The sequence below is a fragment of the Phocoena sinus genome, chromosome 5, assembly GCF_008692025.1.
Source record: "Phocoena sinus isolate mPhoSin1 chromosome 5, mPhoSin1.pri, whole genome shotgun sequence".
NCBI classification, from domain to species: domain Eukaryota; kingdom Metazoa; phylum Chordata; class Mammalia; order Artiodactyla; family Phocoenidae; genus Phocoena; species Phocoena sinus.
In genome coordinates, this window is record NC_045767.1 from 37,484,240 (window position 1) to 37,502,766 (window position 18,527).

An 18,527-nucleotide genomic window follows, 5' to 3' on the forward strand; every position below is an offset into this window, starting at 1 on the left:
TTTCTCAGATGTGAGGTGGGGGCCAGGGAGAGGGGTAGCGACGCAGGTCTTGATGGTCCTGTCCAGTCTCCCGCCAGGGTCCTCGAGCGTGTTCTTTTCCTCTGGCTTGGGTAGGAGGCTGGGGTTGGTGGAGGGATGGTCATCAGTGGGGCCCTTCCCTCCCAAAGTTTCTCAGTTCCAGGTGACCTGGGACCAGATGGGGTTGACTCAGCTGAAGCTGACGTCCTGAAACTTTGCGCACAGGAAAAAGCACTGCTGTCCTCTAGTGGCCACTGGCCAGAATGAACTATGGCTGCACCCAGAGGGCTCCCTGCAGGATGCAGCGAAATTCACATTTGATGGCACTGAGTCTCTGCTGTGTACCAGGACTCAGTGATGGGTCAGACATGCCCCACTCCAGCAAGTTCATCCCTCAAGGGCACAGATTCGTGGACTCTATGGATTCATACATAACCTTTAGCTTTGGTCTCACATTTCTTAACCTTTTTTTTGGTCTCCATTTCATCATGAAAATTGGGCTAAAAATCAAATGTCTTCCTAGCTGCAGCTAGCCATCATAACTACCTACCTATGTCCCCAATTCAGCCCCTTCTCACCATACCCACAGCTCTCACATGGGACCAAGCCACCAGCATTTCTCCCTGAGAATGATTTGGACATTTTACAGTATAACATCAGCTCACACCCAGAGACTGGATACTTAAATAAGGACCTGAGCTTAGGACTCCTGCCACAAACTCCCACTTTGCTTTTCCTGGGACACCTTTTAAAATAACCACTTAGTTTTCTTTTTCTATTTTTGCATGTGGCTGTCCAGTTTTCCCAACACCATTTATTGAAGAGACTATCCTTTCCCCATTGTGTGTTCTTTGCTCCTTTGTTGTAAATCTATTGTTCATATATGTGTGGCTTTATTTCTGGGCTGTCAGTTCTGTTCCATATGTGTATCTGTTTGGGGGCCAGTACCATGCAGTTTTGATTACTGTGGCTTTGTAGTATAGTTTGAAATCAGGGAGTATGATACCTCTAGCTTTGTTCTTTTTTCTCAGGATTGCATTGGCTATTCAGAGTTTTTCATGGTTCTGTATAATTTTTTGTTCTATTTCTTTGAAAAATGTCCTTGGGATTTTGATAGGGATTGCACTGAATCTCTAGATTTCTTTAGGTAATAAGGACATTTTGACAATGTTCATTCATCCAATCCATGAGTACAGGATATCTTTCCAATTATTTGTGTCTTCTTCAATTGCTATCAACCATATCTTATAATTTTCAGGTCTTAAAAATGAAACTAGACTGCTGTCTCACACCATACACCAACGTAAGTTGAAATGGATTAAAGATTTGCATATAAGACCTGAAATCATAAAACTCCTAGAAGAAAACATGGGCAGTACATTCTTTGACATCAGTCTTTACAATATCTTTCTCGATATGTCTCCTCAGGCCAGGGAAACAAAAGCAAAAGTAAACAAATGGGATTACATCAAACTAAAAACTTCTGCACAGCAAAGGAAACCATCAATAAAACAAAAAGGCAACCTACCAAATGGGAGAAGATATTTGCAAGTGATATATCAGATAAGGGGTTAATACCCAAATTATATAAAGAACTCATACAACTCAAAAACAAAAAAGAACAGATTATAAAATGGTCAGTGGAGCTGAAAAGACACTTTTCCAAAGACATGCAGATTACCAAAAAGCACATGAAAAGATGTTCAACATCACTAATTATTAGGGACATGCAAATCAAAACCACAATGAGATATCACTTCACACCTGTCAGAATGGCTAACATCAAAAAGGCAAGAAATAAGTGTTGTTGAGGATTTGGAGAAAAGGAAACCCTTGTGCACTGTTGGGGGGAATGTAAATCAGTGCAGCCACTGTGGAAAACAGTATGACTACTCAACAAAAAATGAAGAACAGAACCCATATGCTCCAGCTATCCCACTCTGGGTATTTATCCAAAGAATGTGAAAACACTAATCCAAAAAGATACCTGCACTCCCATGTTCATCATGACATTATTTACAATAACCAAGATATGGAGGCAACCTAGGTGTCCATCAACAGATGGATGGCTAAAGAAGCTACTACACACACACACACACACACACATACACACACACACACTGAAATACTACTCAACCACAAAAAAGATGAAATCTTGACATTTGTGACAACATGGATGTACCTTGAGGGCATTATGCTAAGTGAAATAAGGCAGATGGAGAAATACAAACACAATAGGCGGAATATAAAAACCTGACAAACAAAACAAAGAAATGAACAAAACCGAAATAAGTGAACAAACCAAACTAAACAAAAACAAACAGGTAGATACAGAGAACAGAATAGTGGTTACCAGGAGGGAGGGCACTGGGGGAGAGGGTTAAATGGGTAAAGGGGGTCAACTATATGGTCACGGATGAGCACTAAGTTTTTGGTGGTGAGCGTGTTGTAGGGCGCGTAGGAGAGGGGATACAGTGCCGTATACATAAAACATACAATGCTGTAAATTAATGTTACCTCAATTAAAAATAAACAATACATTTTTAAAATTAAAAGAACCACTTAGAGTTGAGCCTGGGAAGTTGGTGACCTCCACCCCAAACATCTTGTAAGAGGTGCTTGCCACTCTGTTCTCTATCCATGTTCTGCCCGCCCTTGACCTGGGACGGAGGACGGCCCTTCCACCAGCTCACTGTGCTCCCCACCCCTGTTTCTGGGATGTATAAGTGATAAATCTTGTGTCTTGTCTTCCTTTGTGTGGATGTATTGAAACTCCGCCTTTGATCGAAGCAACCCAGGGTTTTCACTTCCCGAGAGTGGGAGATTGTATGCAGGGGGAGCTCCCATTGGACCCTGTGTAGGTGGTTTGTGTTTCCTCGTTCAGCATGTCACCATCTGCATGTCCTTTTTTTTTTTTAATTGAAGTGTAGTTAACTTACAATATTGTGTTAGTTTCAAGTGTACAGCAGTGACTCAGTTTTATAAAAATATATATATATATATATACATTATTTTTCAGGTTCTTTTCCATTATAGGTTATTATAAGATATTGAATATAGTTCCCTCTGCTGTACAGTAGAGCCTTGTTGTAGGACAAGGCAATCCTTACTGCCCAAATCGCAGATCCATAATTAATGACTCAGATGACCCAAGGTAGGCAGACCAGAGCGGTACCTGGGAAACACCAGGTATGCCAGTCCCCAGACTGGATTCCCACTCTGCATCAGGAAACGTCTAAACTCTTCCATTTGCAGGACTCAAGGAGCCTGTGTCCACCTGCTCACTTTACAGACGGGAAAACAGTGGGTCAGAGAGCATGGTGGACGTCCACAGACACGTCCACGTGAGCCCAAGCCCAAGGTCCCTGATGTCCAGGACCCTGCTCGCTCGGCCTCCTTAGGCTCCACTTTTGAGGTTTTAAAAGGTCAGTGTATTTCCTCTTACCTGCAAGAAGGAAGCCAATGTGACAGGGTGAATGGGGGTGGCTGTTTCCACTGAGGTTTTTTTCTCCCCATATGAGAATCTGGGAGGAGAGAGAGCTAGAACTCATCAAAATCAGCTTGCGGTCTCCAGGTGCCACCTTCACCTCTGGGGCTTCGTCCCTGGGCCCTCAACACTGGCCCCCCCACCCAGTTCTCCAGGCCTTGCTTCCGGCTTGGCGGCAGATGGCAGCTCTCTCACCCCCGACAAAGGTCAGGCCACAGGCATGTAGTAGGGCGTGGTGACTCCTGGGTTGACAGCCAGCGCTGCAGGGTCCCACGGGCACTGCTTTGCATCGTGGGGAGTAGGGCCAGTGGTGGGGACCAGTCTGTGACCAGCCAGTCTCAACGCTCCATTCAAATCCTCTGTGCAGGGTGCCTGCCTCGGCCTGGGCACGTGGACACCTGGGGCTGGTTAATCCTTTGTCATGGGTGAGCATCCTGTGCATTCTAGGATGTTTGGCAGCAGCCCTGGCCTCCACCCACTAATGCCAGGAGCATCACCAGATGGTCACCCACTCATGATAATCAAAACGTCTCAGACACTCTCGCATGTCTTATGGTGGAGGCAAAAATCACCCTCCGGTTGAGAACCACTAAGCTAGGACCAGTGGCATCTTCCCTCTTTGCCTTGCCCCCAAAATATTCTTGTGAGGTCCTGGAGCAGGAAAAAACATATTGTTAAGTTTAATGTTAGAACATGCACGTTAATGGGTGACACAGGCCCTGGCGTGACTCTGGGGTAGCACTTCCCCGCCTGGCCATCACACAAGGCCATCACTGTGCCAGCTCCTAGAGGCATTGAGTGTCCCTGATCCAGTCCAACCTTTACCTTTCATGGAGGAAGGAAATGTGGCCCAGAGAGGGTAAGCGACCAGCCTGAAGTCACACAGCGGACTTCCTTGTCTCATTCTCCACCCAGGACTCTTTCCACTGCCCCACAGCAAGCCTGGATCCAGCCAGCACCAGTCAGGAGGCATAAACTTTGGGGAGGGGGGCAAAAAGTTCTATCCCAACAGGAGAGACACAGGCAGAACCTCATTTTCCTGTTATAATGCTGTGAAAATGTGCAAAGCAAAGTGTTGTAAAAACTTTGTAAAAGTGTTGACCGGGGCCAGGGCAGTGGAATGAACAAACCCTGTTCTCCCTGTGAGCCGGCTAATAAAAGGAAGAGCCCAAAATTGTTTGTTGCTATTATAAGGGTCATTTTCCCCCTATAAAAAGAGTAATTTTCATTTACAGGGACCCTGGGCAATTTTCCATCTAATTTGATGTTTTATAATGTCTGCAAAGCCACACAGCCTTAGTCAGCTGTGCGGCCGTAGACATTTTATTTTCACATTTTCAAGGTTATTGGTTCATCAGGAGCAAAGAAAAAATGCGACTGGATTTTCATGGGTCCTGGTGAGAAAGGGGTCAGCGGATGGTCTGAGAGACGGACTGGAAATGAACTTGCTGCGAAGCCCTTAACCCCACGCATTTCTCTCCCCTAGAATGTAAGGCTGGAAAGGCTGGGGGGAGGGTCACTGCCCCGGGTGAGGCGCCCACCCAATCCTCGTGCTGCCCAACCCAGAGCCCCACCCTGGGCCCCTGTCTCCAAGTCCGGAGCCCTGCTCCTGCCAGGCAGGCTACCCCGTGAAACCGCTTTTGTGGGTTTTCTCATTTAATCATCACAACAGCCCATGGAGCATGGGACTATTGTTATCCCCAGTTTACAGAGGGGAAAAGCTGGCTTGGAGGTGGGGAGCCCTATCTGAACCTAGTCGTTGGTGCTGAGGTCCAACCACCCTGTCTACAGTGGGGCAACACTCTTTCCCACCATCGTTGCACTGATTCTCCCTGGTCCAGCTCATTACCTTGCGCCCCAGCGTCATTCTGTAAAACAGGCATGATGACTCTGTTTCCCTGGGAGGTTCTGAGGCTTCAGTGAGCCTTTGCTGGTGAAAAGCAGCTCTGAGAAGATGGCTGGGCTGAAGCCCAGACAGACGGGGTTGCTTCCTGCCTGAGAGCGAAATGGAGGAGGGGTTATGGGAGGAAGGAGGAGACAAGGAGAGGTGAGAAGAAGCAGGGTGATGGAAAATGAGAAAGACAAACGGAGAGGCACAGGCCGATGTGGAGAAGAAGCCCAGTTAGAGTAAACAAGACCTGGGCCTTGCTCTGCGCCAGGCTGGGTGCTTCACACTTTTATAGCCGTTCCGTCCTCACACCAGGACAGTGGAGACTATGGTGTCTGTTTTAGAGATAAACCTCTACTCCAGAGGCTGTGTGTGGGCATCTCCCACACCCCGGAGGAGGCCGTGTCAGGGTTCCTAGCCCAGCCTAGGGAACAGGGTGGGCAATCAGATCCCCAGCTCCTGGGAAAATTCCATTTATTCCTAGGATCTCTCTTCTTCCAGGCCCATCTCTGTGCCAGAGAAGACAGACTCCGTAGATATTAAAGAGACTGTTTCAAATAAAAGTATTATTTTAGGTAACACCTCTTCTTATAGAAGTAGAGAATACCACAGATGAACTCAAGGAAAATTAAGATCACCTGAATCCTAACCCAAAGACATAGCTGCATACGTTTCTAGATATTTATATCAAACGGATCATTATGTATATTATACTTTGTAAGGTTTTTTTTGGTCAATAACTACGATGCACAGCTCCCCACAAGTTAATATTCTGGGCAGCATATCTAACGGCAGTAGGGTGCTTCATTGCATGGCTACAGCAAGACATTTTCTAACCATTCCCTTTCAGTTGGACACTTAGGTTGTTTTTAAAGTTTTGCAATGGTTTACAACGCAGAGCTGGACAGCCTTGTAACTAAGGTGCGTGTCCTTGTTTGCAAGAGCCCTTTAACTACAGGCAGAATGGCAGGGAGCCCAGACGGGCCTCAACTTCCAAGAAATCAGAACCCATCGCCACCTCCCGTGTGGAGCAAAGCCAGGATGCTGTGGCCATGAACCCCTCTCGGCCACGCACTGTATGTGGTCGAGGTGAAGTCTGGGTTTCCTTGCCGGTTAAGTGAAGTTGTTAATAACACTCCCTTCCCCTGGCTGAGTGAGGACTAAACTCGGTACCGGCACACCTTGGGATCTCTTTCCAGATCTCCCTGAGAAAATGTAACCAACCAGCAGACCTCAAGGCAGAGAGTATCCAATCCCCTCGTGGGTAAGATGGGCAGGATGAAGAAGTGGCAGGAACTGATGGGGATAACACATGTGTGGCTTTTTACTGAATGTATTTATACTTTAAAAAAAAAGGTAAACTGGGCTTCCCTGGTGGCGCAGTGGTTGAGAGTCCGCCTGCCGATGCAGGGGACATGGGTTCGTGCCCCGGTCCAGGAAGATCCCACATGCCATGGCAGCGGCTGGGCCCGTGAGCCATGGCCGCTGAGCCTGCGCGTCCGGAGCCTGTGCTCCACAATGGGAGAGGCCACAGCAGTGAGAGGCCCATGTATCGCAAAAAAAAAAAAAAAAAAAAAAGGTAAAGTGAAAGCCGAAATCTGAGCTCCTGGCTATTGAATGTTAGGAAACCCGTGTGTTTTAAGGGCACCAGTACTTGTTTTAATGGGTGTGGTGAGACATGCAGATGCAGAAATAGCTCTCCTGAGGGAAGAAGTTTTTATTCTGGAGACGTGAGACACGCCATGCCATGCAGGGCCACTTGAAGGAGCGCCAGCGTGGGTCAGAAGGCAGGGAGAATGGGGGCGCCAAGAGCCTTTACTGAGGTTCTCACGAGAAGGAACAGGGAGGCGGAGTGAGCAGGATTGGGAGTGGCTGGTCTGAATCATTTCAGCAGGCTCAGGGTCAGGGCTGTCCCCGGCTGTCTGGTACCCGGCCTGGGGTGATGAGGAAGACAGCGAGGGATAATGGCCCTGAATGTGAGAAACAGATAGAGGAGGGGGTGTGCGTGTGAGCTCTGCGTTTGTGGATTTGAATTTAGAAAGTGCACTTGTGAGTGAATTGTTTATTATCTATAGTAATTGGCTAGTCCTGGGAGGGGCAGTCCCTCCGGAGTCAGCAAGACCCCAGAGGTGAACGCATCAGAATACAGAAAATAGAAGATATGGTTAACACAGCCTGAGGCCCAGGGCAAAAGAGAGCTCTGGAAGCAGTTGAGTTTAAACCCCAGCCCCATCTCTTACTAGTTATATGACTTTTAGCCAGTGACTTAGCATCCCTTGGCTGTACAATGAGGATTGCAGTGGCTGCCTCTAGTGGCATATTAAGTGGGACCAGCCGGGCATCCGCCTCGGGCACTGACCAATAAGGGCATGAAAACATCACTGTCATAAACCAGAAACCAGTGCCAGTTAGCGAAGGTCTCTGTGCAGGAGTCCGTACAGAGGTGGCAGAATGGGAACTTAAGCCCTGGCCCTGCTAAATTGGATGCTGCCTGGAGTGGAAAGAAACCCATGTCTCTGCCGGTGGATGAGCGTCCCCTGCTGAGTATTTCTGCACCAGGCTCCAGCCAACGGGAGGGACTGTGAGGGTGCAAATCCCAGCCAACTGAGATCCAGAAGCAGAATGAGGTATTATGTAGCACTGCTTGCCCCCAAACGAGGGCTTTCTTTTATTATCTACATTTTAAACTTTTTAATATGCCTCCCAAGATGCTGTCTGGTTCAGAAAATCACCTATAATAAATGCACATAATAAATATCTTATTTTGAACAGAGAGAGGCATGCAATTTTTATTAATAGAAAATGTTTCTCTCCTCCCCCCACCAAATAAGCATCCAGCAAATGCCGGGTCAGCAGGCCAGGCTCAGCTTAGCCCCTCCTGCTCACAGGCTCTTTGGGGGGTAATGGAAATGTGTCTGCAAGACTCAGAGGGGCTTCCCTGGTGGCGCAGTGGTTGAGAGTCCGCCTGCCGATGCAGGGGACACGGGTTCATGCCCCGGTCCGGGAGGATCCCACATGCCGCGGAGCGGCTGGGCCCGCGAGCCACGGCCGCTAAGCCTGCGCGTCCGGAGCCTGTTCTCCGCAACGGGAGAGGCCACAGCGGTGAGAGGCCCGCGTACCGCAAAAAAAAAAAAAAAAAAAAAACTCTGAGACTCCGGCACCTGCTCCTTCCTGATCACCCCTTGGGGCCTGGCCATTTCCAACGCCCCCTCATGCTCTCCCCCAAGAGAGTCAGCAGACATAGAACCTCTGTACCTCCTTCTTCTCCCATTCTGTGACCCCTGGGCTCCTGGCCTCCCGTCTCCCTCCCTTGTTCATCAGACTCTTTACAAATCAGCTCCCAGGACAGGGAAATGAAGGCACCCTGGGGGTCCACCCCTGGGGGAAGAGAGGGGGAAATGCAAGTTGGGCACCCCTGGAGCATAATGTAGCAGCCGGAAGGGATGAACCCACTACTGTGTAGTGAGTACGCAGTAAAATCCAGGGCTGTGAAGGAAAGAGAGCAAGAGAGGGGAGGGAGGAAGGATGGAGGGAGAAAGAAAAAGAAAGGAAGGAGGAAGAAACTGTGACCCATGACCCAGTACATCTCACAAAAAATTAAAACTATATCCATGCAAATGACAAGGCATATTTTATAAGAACATGCAAATAAGACTACGTACACACGTGCACACATGTGCACACAGAAGGAGTTGGAAGTGGGGTATGAGGCTAAAAGGGAAAAACTTGATGAAAAGACTTTCCCAGCCAGATGAAGTGAGGTGTCAGGTATTGAAGATCTGACCACCTCGACATCTGCCCCTGAGGGCCAACAGGAAAGGAAAAGAACTCTAAACACTCACTTACTCACACACACCTACACATACACACACACACTCACACACACACTCACACTCTCATACATAAAGCACATCTGACTCTAAACTGCCTTCTTCAGCCACATAAATGAGCCACATGTCCTCCATGTCCTGCTCTGGCCATGCTGTTCCCTCTGCCTGGAATGCTCTTCCCACCCCTTCAGCCCTCCTCTTGGTCTCACCCTTCAGCTCTCTGCTCCTGCGTCCCATCCTTGCCTGACCCTAACTTGGGCGGGGTGGGGGGCCTCACCCTTCCCAGAATGCCTCCCTCACACCCTCCTGTCCTCTGAGTGCAGTGAGGTCGGGCTCACCACCACCCCCTGCCATCCTAACCCCTGCAGACTCCCCTCTGCCCCCTCACCACAAAGCCTCAGCCCAAAGGGACACTGCAGCTAGCAAATCCAAAGGCCCCTCTCGGCCCACGTCCCTGCCGCGTCCCCTTTGGAGCCCACCCCTCTGGCTCTGCACCTTTGTGCAGAGCCCTCCTCCCATGCCCCCCAGCGATGGCCTCCCACCCCTGCTTCCAAATGTAGCCCGACTTCCCTGGGCCCACTTTGGTCTCTCTCCGCACAGTCCCTGGAGGGTCTCTCCACACCATAGCTTCACTGTTCCCTGATCCACTGGCCACGGGACACCATAGGCCCTTCCAACTCAATATACGTCCAGTAATAACCTCGCCCTCCCCCAAGCCCACTGCTCTGCCTGGCAACACCATTGGTGACAATAGAAACCTGGGTGTCATCTGTGACTTCTCCTTCAACCAGCCACAAGTGCTCACCCTCCTGTCCTGGAATCTGTCCTTGGTATTCTTGTCCCGGCTTCCCGCAGGATGGCGCCTGCTGTGCAGGTGGGGATGCCGAGATACGGGGAGCAGGGGCCTGGCCCAGGGATCTCACAATTTGGAGGCAGGTGAGTCCAGGCACCGTGCGGCAGGAAGGACCCTAACATGCTTCTCAAGATGGTTGGATGGACCATAAGGACAGCATTCACCTTGTCTGCTCCCAGGTTTTACCCCCAGGTACCAGACAGGGTCCTGTAACTGAGAAGATGTTCATACAAACCCGACTCATAAAGGTGTGGACAGTGCAGAATCTGGGGGCTAGTAGGGGGAGCTGCTAAGGCTCCTTGCCCTGAAGTGCAGGGGAGGTGTGAACACTGGACTGGACTTGAGGCAGAAGCATGGGCTGTGGGGTGTGGAGGGGGGCAATGCTCCAGCAGAGGGAAGCAGCTACCCCACAGGAGCTGTGTTTTGTTTTGTTTTGTTTTGTTTTTAATTTATTTTATTTTTGGCTATGTTGGGACTTCATTGCTACGTGCGGGCTTTCTCTAGTTGTGGCAAGCGGAGGCTACTCTTCGTTGCAGTGTGCGGGCTTCTCATTGTGGTGGCTTCTCTTGTTGCAGAGCACAGGCTCTAGGCGCTTGGGCTTCAGTAGTTGTGGCTCACGGGCTCTAGAGTGCAGGCTCAGTAGTAGTGGCACAAGGGCTTAGTTGCTCCGCCACATGTGGGACCTCCCCGGACCAGGGATTGAACCTGTGTCCCCTGCATTGGCAGGAGGATTCTTAACCACTGCACCACCAGGGAAGCCCTGCAGCTATGTTTTAATTTACATTTTATTATTACGTAGGTACAGTAAAGCCAACAGATCAAGAGAGAAAAGATTTTTGCTATACTCAGAGATTCCAAAACAAGGGGACATGCCACAGCATGGCGGGCCACACGGGGAAGCACCAGGGTTGCTCGGGAGGTAGAGGGAGTGGGGAAACTGGGAAGCAGCCTTTCTTGAGGTTTCCAACGGAAGGAACAGGTGAAGCAGGGCGAGATGACTTGGGCTGCTTTGAATGATTACATCAGGCTCTGGCAGAGTGGCTATCCCCAGTCGTCTGGTACCTGAGGATTAGGACAGGTGGATAGTGGCCCAGAGTGTGTGAACACCATAAAGGAGGTGGTTGGAGGGTGTGGGCTCTGGGTTGCTTGGTTTGCATTGGGAAGCGCACTTGTGAGTGAACTGATTATTATCTCTAGGAAATGGCTAGCCCAGTCCTCCAGGGTGAGCAAAGCATCAGAGAAATAAAAGACATGGTTAATGCACAGCACAGAGAAGGAGCCAGGGGCACGGATGCCCACCCCTCCCTCTCCTCCTGACCTGGCATCACCTGCTGACCAAATCCAGCAGGAGGGCAGAGGGGGGCCAGTCGACACAGTCAGCCTCCTGGCCCCAGAGCAGGGAGCCGTGCAGCTCTGTGCGAGAAGTGGACCATACTCAGTGGCCACTAAACTGAGCTCGTGGGCAGTGACTGGGTCGATGCAATCAGGCTGATGAGGCCTGAGGGATTGCACTGGAGGAAGCTTCTCCTGAGCTGGGTTTTGAGGGATGAATAGGCATTTTCCAGGGAGCACTAGAATAATTGAAGAAAGCCATGGAGATGAGCACAATGTGTTTCCAAGCAGCATCCTTTGCAATATTGCCGGTTTGTGAACTTTCCGGGGAGGATGATGGCTGGGGTGAACTGGAGGATCAGGGAATGTCTCTACCTTAAGTCATTTCATTCTCTCCGGACCTATCTGCAAAGCCATGGTTCATGGGTGTCAAGTACTTCCAACAGGAACTGCTACAGAGTCAAGGCTCAGCAGTTCTGTCATCACCACTGTGATTGTGTTGAAGACGAGGTGTGATAATATCACGGAGCCTACCTCCCAGGGGTCTGAGGAGGATCAGGTAAGATGATGCATAAGGAAGTTCTTCAGAAATCAAAGGACCAACCAAACCCACCTCATGAGCAGTAAGTAGTCTGCTGTCTGGCTGGGCGAACAGGACAAGGGGTCAGGTCCATGGGTTCCAGTGCCCCGGGGCAGGGGTGCTAGCTGACCCGTTTGGACCTCACTAACCTCATCCATCAAATCATCCAGTGGGACGAGGCAGGATGCCAGGGTCCGTTTCCCATCTGTGGTCAGCCTTGACTCCAAGCCCACCCTCCACACTCCGTTTTCTGGAAAAGGGAGAAATAGCCTCTGGGGGCCAAAGAATACAATACCCTTGGATGCCCGTGGCTGTGTGAGATGGTCTGAAAGGGCTTTACCGTTACACAGAGCGGCCGCCAAAGTCAGACGGAAACCCTTCCCAGGAAATTCTTAGTTCTGCCTGTGAGCAGCCCATCTCGTGGAATTAATTTTAGCCTATATGATGCTAGAGCCGTGCAAACAGAGACATATAAAATAGCCCCCCCAGCCCTGGCGTGGCAGTAAGTACTGAACTGTGCTGAATTTATGCATGTGGTGCATCCGCCCCTCTGCAAAAATCATAAGAGCCATCCCGAGTGGGAGCTGGAACGTTAGGAGGCTCCTGGTGCCACTGGGCCCCACTAAGGGAGCTCATGCCTCTTCCCAAGCTCGTTCCATCTCTCTGCTTGGATTGTGGATTTCCGGGCTCAGGCTCCAGCCTTTGTGGAGCAGACAGCCAAGGCGAAGGTGGTCTGCAAGGGCTGTGGAAGCATAAGCGGAACCATCTCCTAGGCTCCAAGCAAGCCCACTGTAGAAGGGATGCTTGGGAGGGTGTTTGCACCCTGGGGTCACTGGACTGTAGCCTGCAAAGCTGGAAAGAGGTTTTGAGATCATCTACTTCGATCTGGTAATTTCAGAGGTTTTCAGTGCCTCAGTCAAGGTCATACAACAAGTTAATGGAAAGACCTGGCCTTTGGCATCATGGTGGAGGAGACCGGCTCAAGGATTTGGAGTCAGAGAGTTCTGGGTTCAAACAATTCCTTATTTTCTGACGTCAAGCAAGTTGTTTCAACTCTATGCTTTGGTTTGCTTGTTTTTAAAATAAATGATAGCAGCATTGTATAGTGGGAGTTCTGGGAGAATTAACTGAGAGGGTGTGTGTTCATTACAACCTCGATACCTGGCTGATGGTAAGCACCTAGGAAATGGCAGCTAACTTGAGGACATGGGGAGGGGGAAGGGTGAGCTGTGACAAAGCGAGAGAGTGGCATGGACACATATACACTACCAAACATAAGGTAGATAGGGTAGATAGCTAGTGGGAAGCAGCCGCATAGCACAGGGAGATCAGCTCGGTGCTTTGTGACCACCTGGAGGGGTGGGATAGGGAGGGTGGGAGGGAGACGCAAGAGGGAGGAGATATGGGGATATAGATATATGTATAGCTGATTCACTTTGTTATAAAGCAAAAACAAACACACCATTGTAAAGCAATTATACTCCAATAAAGATGTTTAAAATATATACACTATGGTAATTATATATATATATATATATATATATATATACTTTTTTTTTTTTTTTTTGGCTGTGTTGGGTCTTCATTTCTGTGCGAGGGCTTTCCCTACTTTTGGCGACCTGGGGCCACTCTTCATGGCGGTGCACGGGCCTCTCACTGTCGCGGCCTCTGGTTGCAGAGCACAGGCTCCAGAGCTGCGCTGTGGCTCACGGGCCTAGTTGCTCCACGGCATGTGGGATCCTCCCAGACCAGGGCTCGAACCCTTGTCCCCTGCATTGGCTGGCAGATTCTCAACCACTGCACCACCAGGGAAGCCCCTATTATATATATATTTAATATCTATTAAATACATATGTATATAATATAATATCAACTATGTAAAATTAAACATAAGCTTGAAAAAAACAAGTACTGGAATATTAGCAGTGATTGCCCTTCTGTGACATTTTCTCATTTTTCTATATTTTCCAAAATTTTTGAGTGTATATTACTTTTAAGAATTAAAAAAAACAAGGACAAGGTTTATTTTAAATTTTTATTCAACATTATTGATTTTCCAAGGACTCCCTTGTATCAGGGTTTAGATCCATCATGGGGAGGAAATGGAGAGCAGAGAATGGAAAAGAAGGAAAAATTTGACATTCTTCAACAGATCTGTTACCTATAAACCCTCAATTGAAAATTGTTACCACTGTGAAGCTTTGCAAAGAAAGATTCCTGGGCCAAGCAAAGTCTATTCAGAAGTTTGTTTTGCTTTTTATAAAGTTTATTTTCAACTTATTAAAGTTAAATATCCTAACACCTAATCTTTTCTTTAATATTCTGTAAACCATATTAGTTAGAGAAGGCTAGGTAACAATTAGTCCCAATATGGAGCAGCCCAACACAAAACAAGTGTATTTTTTGCCTATGTAACATGCCATGGCAGTGCTGAGACAGCACAAGTGAGGAATGCCCCATAGTCCATGAGGTCATGCAGGGACCCAGGCTGACCAAGGCTTTTTTTTTTTTTTTTTTTTTCTGACCAAGGCTTTGACTTTCCAACCAGTGGCTTGAAAATTTGCCTTGGTCATCTCCATTCCAGCCATGGGTGAAGATGGGAAGAAATAAAGGCCCATGAGAGGTTTTCATGGGCCAAGCCTGGAAATGGCCCACATCGCTTCTGGTCGATTCCATTTGGCTAGAACTCAGTCATTTGGCCACAACTAACTGTAAAGGACTGGGAAAAAGTAACATCCACCAAGGAAGAAGAGAAGCAGATCTTGTTAAGCCACCAGAACTTTCTATCAGAGTTTACAAGGCCTTTTTATGACCAGCAAACAATCACTCACAAGAGATACAAAAATAATACTTGGTCCTATTAACCACATTAAATAATTAAACTTCTTCAAAAATTTGAATTACGCTTGTAAATTGTGTATACCTGATTTGCTTTTAAGTATTTCAGTGGTCTGGCAAACTCTCCCAATACTGAAATAATTCTTATAAATCAAATAAACTTATAAAAACAGTGGTTTAATAATTTTATATACATACACACACACATGCCTTATAAGATTTCCACTTAAAATCACAAGTATAAGTCAAATACTGCACATTTCAGTGGAGCTAAAAGACTATCCCTCTAAAACACTAAATTCTCCTAATACCAAATTTACATAGACTCCTTAATACGAAAAAAATTTTTGATGGGTTTTAATTTTTTTAAATAAATTGACAGGGCTTCCCTGGTGGCGCAATGGTTGAGAGTCCACCTGCCGATGCAGGGGACACGGGTTCATGCCCCGGTCCAGGAGGCTCCCACATGCCGCAGAGCGGCTGGGCCCGTGAGCCATGGCAGCTGAACCTGCGTATCTGGAGCCTGTGCTCCGCAACGGGAGAGGCCACAACAGTGAGAGGCCCGCGTACCGCAAAAAATAAATTAAAATAAAAAAAATAATAAATGGACAGAATCCTGCAATTTGTTTGTTATGTATGGTACTCTTTCCTGGGAACACTTTGCACCTAGCCCACTGGGTAATGCCAGGATTTGAGTGTGGTTATTGACTTAGAAACAACAAAGGGCAGTTGCAGGAGGTCTTCAGAAGGATCAGCGGTCCTGGATTAGCAGCTAGGAAATTTTCCACAGGAACTCTCACTGGAGTTTCAGGCAATAGGAGGCTAATCTCCTCAGATAGAGAAGGAAAGGCTGCTTCTACTCCTGTCAAAAGAGGCATGGCAAAGTTTAGGAGTTCAAGGCTGTCATTGGAATCTGCCTATATGTCCATAATCCAATTCTTGAGGGCCCACTTTTCCCCAATTAATGCCATAAAGTTAACATAAAATAATAAAAATAAAAACATACATTCATGAATGTTTATAACAGCTTTACTCATAATAGCTAAAACTGGAAATGCTGGTAGCATTTCTACTGCTGTAAAATTCTAAAAGACCTTGTAGGTCTCCCATGTATGTCTTAGGGATTCACTCCATTAGACAAGAAGATTCTCTACAGATTCTTCCTAGATAATCTCATATCTATTTTTGGCTCTTTTGAAATGGCTGAGGGAATCTAATAGTCACACCTTGAATCTCTTCAAAGAGCCTTTTGTGTAACTGAATATTCGGACATTTTCATCTTTCTGAGGTATTAGAAAAGGTTGTTAAAGCATACTTTCCTGACAGTGAATATCTTAATTATAGTGTCTTCTACAATCTGGATAGGCTGAGAATTTTCTGAGTTATAAAGTCCTGTTTCCCTTTAGTTTAACATTCTTCCCTTAATTTATCTCTTTCCTCTCACATTGTACTCTAAGCCACAAGAAGAAACTGGGTCAGAGCATTAGCTCTTTTTTTTTTTACATTTGGTAGTGTATATATGTCCATGCCTCTCTCTCGCTTTGTCACAGCTCACCCTTCCCCCTCCCCATATCCTCAAGTCCATTCTCTAGTAGGTCTGTGTCTTTATTCCTGTCTTACCCCTAGGTTCTTCATGACATTATTTTTTTCTTAAATTCCATATATATGTTTTCACATATGGTACTAGACTTTCTCTTTCTGACTTACTTCATTCTGTATGACAGACTCTAGGTCCATCCACCTCATTACAAATAGCTCAATTTCGTTTCTTTTTATGGCTGAGTAATATTCCATTGTATATATGTGTCACATCTTTTTTTTTTTTTTAAATCTTTATTGGGTCAGAGCATTAGCTCTTTGATTAGAAATCTCCTCAGCTATATGTCCAATTTCATAGTTCACAAGTTCTGCTTTTCCACATAACTGTAGGTTCCAGATCCACTAAGTCTTCTACTACTATAAGGATCCCTTTATTCCAGTTTCCAGTAACATGTTCCTCATTTCCTCCTGAACCTTCACTAACAGGACCTTTCACATCCATATTTCCACTACTGGCCTATTTATGAAGATTTAGATATTCTCTAAGACAATATAGGTTGTTCTCTGCCATGCTCCTCACTTCTTTTTGAGCCTTCACCAGCTAAGCCATTAACAGCCATTTCTACTAAAGATATGTTCAAGGCAAGTTAGACATTTTCTATGATACTCCTCAAAATCTTCTAAACTCTGCCCATTGTTCAATTTCAAAGCCACTTCCACGTTTCAAAGTATTTGTTACAGCAGCACACCACTTGTGGTACCAAATCTGTATTAGTATCCTATTGCTACTATAGACAAATACATTCTTAGTGACTTAAACTACACAAATCTATTATCTTATAGTTCTGGAGGTCAGAAGTTCAAAATGGAACTCACTGGGCTAAAATCAAGATGTTGTCTGCAGTGCATTCCCTTCTGCAGGTTCTAGGAGAAAATCCTTGCCTGGCCTTTTCCATCTTCTAGAGACTGCCCACATTTCTTGTCTCAGAGCCCCATCCTTCCATCTTCAAAGTCAGTAACATTGGGTGTTGTCTTTCTCAAGCTGCCATCTCTCTGATTCTACTACATCTATCTTCCTTTTCCACTTTTAAGAATTCCTGTGATTCCATTGAACCCACCCAGATAATCCAAGGTAATCTCCAATTTTTAGGTCAGTTGATTAACAACCTTACTTCCATCTGCAACTTTAATTCCCCTTTGCCATGTAACATAACATATTCACAGGTTCTTGCACTTAGGAAATGAAAATCTTTAGAGGGCCATTATTCAATCTAGCCTGGAGAGAATTTCCATGAAGTGGCACAGTAAAGGATAACCCAGATGGAGTCCAGTGGTCACCTTGGGTTGATTGGGATAAGAGTCCAGGGAGGTGGGCTTCCCTGGTGGCACAGTGGTTGAGAGTCCGCCTGCCGATGCAGGGGACACGGGCTCGTGCCCCGGTCCAGGAGGGTCCCACATGCCGCAGAGTGGCTGGGCCCGTGAGCCGTGGCCGCTGAGCCTGCGCATCCGGAGCCTGTGCTCCTCAATGGGAGAGGCCACAACAGTGAGAGGCCCGCGTACCATAAAAAAAAAAAAAAAAAAGGAATAAATAGATAGCCTAAATAGTCCTCTATCTATTAGAGAAATTGAATTTGTAGTGAAAATCTTCCCGTAAAGAAACTCCATGCCCAGGGTCTTCACTGGTGAATTCTACCAAATGTGTAAGAAATAAATAACACTAATTTTATACTAACTTCCAGAAAATTGAATAGGAGAGAATATTGCCCAGCCCATTCTCTGCAGCCAGCATGACCCTGATACCAAAACTAAACAGACGTTGCAAGAAAAGAAAACCAAAGACTAATATCCCTCATAAACATAATTGCAAAGAAAACATCAAATTTTAGGCTCCAATAGTATATAAAAATGATAATACATCATGACTGGTAGGATTTATCTCAGGAATACAAGGTTAGTTTAACATTTTCAAAAGATCAATGTAATTCACATTAACAGACTAATAAAAAAACACATGACATTATCATAAATGCAAAAAACACATTTTATAAATCCAATATCCATTTCTGATTTTTAAAAATCTTATTAAACTCAAAATATGAGAACTTCCTCAATCTGATAATGGACATCTAGGAAAATCTACAACTAATATCGTAATTAATGGG